Below are 2,739 nucleotides of genomic sequence, written 5' to 3' on the forward strand. Positions count from 1 at the left end.
AACTGAATGCTGCCTTGCAGCTCGTTGCTTATGATGTGGGCGTCATTTCGGAGTTTGCTGCGACCAATGGCTTGACACTCAATCTCAAGAAGTCTAAAGTCTTGATTTTTGGAAGCAATAACCATGTTAAGCAGCTGAATCTCAGTGACCTACCTCTCATTTCAGTTAACGGTACTTCCATCCCATTTGTTACCGAGACGCGTAACCTAGGGGTTATTGTGCGCTCCGACCTATCCTGGGTAAGCCACGTCTCTCATATTTCCAAGAGGGTACACTTCACTCTGCACAAATTAAAATTTCACAAGAACTCCTTATCACTTAATCTTCGCATAAAGCTTGTGACTACTCTTATCTGGCCACTCTTGGACTACTGTTCTTTGGTCTACAATGATTTGACTGAGGAGCTCAATACCAAGCTTCAGCGTCTTGTAAACTGTGCGATCCGATTTATCTTCAACCTTAAGCGCGACGAGCACATCACGCCTTATCGTCACCAACTCGGGTGGCTCTCCGTCAAACACCGACGCCTCTATTTTCTAGGAATAGATATGTTCAGGGTGTATCATAATTTGTCCCCTAGCTACATCTCTGAGATTTTCTCTGATCCTGACCCCTCAGTTAGGCGATCTTCGCGTCTGGCGCAACCTCAATCTTTCTATGTTCCTATCCACAGAACTGAAGCGTACCACAAGTCCTTTCATCTCGCTGGCGTTTACTTGTGGATCTCGCTTCCCGGCGAAGTGAAATCGGCGTCGTCTGTTGCAGTTTTCAAGAGCAAGCTTTACAGCCATCTTTTCTCCCTCGAGCGCGTTTAGTCTAAGTCTTGCCCTGCCTGTTACGCATGGTTGGATTTCGAGTGTCTGCTTACTTCTACTCAATTCTGTTATTTCGTTATATTAGTTTTAGTCATCCTATTTTCCACTATTATGTTTATTATTTTGTTATATTAGTTTTAGTTTTTCTTTAGTTTTTAAGTGCTTTCTATTCCTTTTTTTTATTTTTATTTTTATTATTTTTAGTATTAAGTTTTTTTAGTATTAAGTTATTTAGTATTAAGTTACTTCTTTTTGTAATTTTGATTTTGCCTAAAGTCCAGACTATGGCATAAAATAAAGCAATCAGGATCAATCAATCAATCTCTCTCTATCTCTCTCTCTCTCTCTCTCTCTCTCAGTAGGCATGGGTGAAACGCAACTGAATCGACTGCAAGTGGCACAAAACCGTGCCATGAGAGTCATACTGCAGTGCTCGCGATATACAAAGGTAGATTTGATGCTGCAAACCCTTAAGTTTATGAATGTAAGACAGAGGCTAATGTACAATGTATGTATTTTTATTTTAAGATAGTAAGAGGCATAATGCCAAAACACTTAAGTAATAGGATAGAAATAGTAGGAGATGTGAGTGGACGACGAACGAGACAGGCTGAGAATATTAGAATTCAATATCGCAGGACGAAAAGCGCACAGAAAAGTTTATTTTATGAAGGTTTGAATATGTACAACGCCCTACCGATAGAAATTAAGCAATGCGAAAAAATTGTACCATTTAAACGTAGGTTAAGAGAATATATTGTACCTCATGTAGAGGAATTAATTTAAGAATATTTTATGTAAAAAATAGCCGAGAAGGCTAATAAACTTCAATCAATCAATCAATCTCTCTCTCTCTCTCTCTCTCTCTCTCTCTCTCCTCTCTCTCTCTCTCTCTCTCTCTCTCTCTCTCTCTCTCTCTCTCTCTCTCTAAATACAATTCTTTAAAATTCGATTAATTATTTCCGAAAAATTCGTTAAACTTCTGATACCGCTTTCCAAAAAGATCGGTAACGAAAATTATATACTTGATAGCATTCCCCGGGAAATTCAACCCCTACTTTATGTACAATTCTTTGAGATTCGGTTATTCGGAACCGGCTTCCAAAAAGATTGTAATAAAAAATAGTACACTTTATAGCACTTTCCGGGAAATTCTACCCTACTTCATGTATAATTCTTTGACATTTAATCAATTATTTCCCGAAAAATTAGAAGAATTAAAAAAATCGGTTTCCAAAAAGATCGGTAACAAAAACTGTACACATTATGGTGCTCGCCGTAAAATTCTACCCCTACTTCATATACAATTCTTTCAGATTCGGTCAATTAATTCCCGAAAGATTAAAAAAATTTCGATACCGACTTCCAAAAGATCGGTAACGAAAAATTATACACTTCATAGTACTCCTCGGGAAATTCTACCCCTGTTTGATCTATAATTTTTTGAGATTCGGTGAATTATTTCTCGAAAAATTAAAAAAATTAAAAAAACCAGTTTCCAGAAAATCGGTAACAAAAAACTATACACATAGTGGCACTCCCCGGAAAATTCTACCCCTATTTCATATACTTTTGGTAAAAATTCGGTTCAGGGGTTTGGGCTGGGCGTTGATGAGTCAGTGAGTCAGTCAGTCAGTTAGGACATCTTCCTTTATATATATAAATAAGATTGTTTATTTGCTTACTGTTCACGTTTTTCTATGTGCCCGGGCTTTTAAACCCTGCATCGTTTTATTTTGCTAGAGCTAATAATGATCTGCACTTTTCATTATAAATTTTCAATTGTTTTTAAATATATATATTTTGTTCGAAAGGTTTAATATTGTGCAGAGGCCTTTTAGTTTGCCTTAAGCAAAAATTATAATTTACAAAATACATAATTTATAATTAATAATTAATAATAATTTAAAAGATATTTATAATT

The 2,739-nt window shown here is 36.4% G+C and overlaps 1 long non-coding RNA gene across 1 annotated transcript; it reads left to right on the plus strand.

Moving 5' to 3' along the window:
• Nucleotides 1-1,182: 1,182 nt before the first annotated feature.
• Nucleotides 1,183-1,658, plus strand: LOC139816104 (uncharacterized). Its single transcript, XR_011732941.1, has 2 exons — nt 1,183-1,263; nt 1,344-1,658. It is a non-coding gene; the product is annotated as an uncharacterized lncRNA (long non-coding RNA).
• Nucleotides 1,659-2,739: the final 1,081 nt, after the last annotated feature.

This window comes from Temnothorax longispinosus, chromosome 7, assembly GCF_030848805.1.
Source record: "Temnothorax longispinosus isolate EJ_2023e chromosome 7, Tlon_JGU_v1, whole genome shotgun sequence".
Classification (NCBI taxonomy): Eukaryota; Metazoa; Arthropoda; class Insecta; order Hymenoptera; family Formicidae; genus Temnothorax; species Temnothorax longispinosus.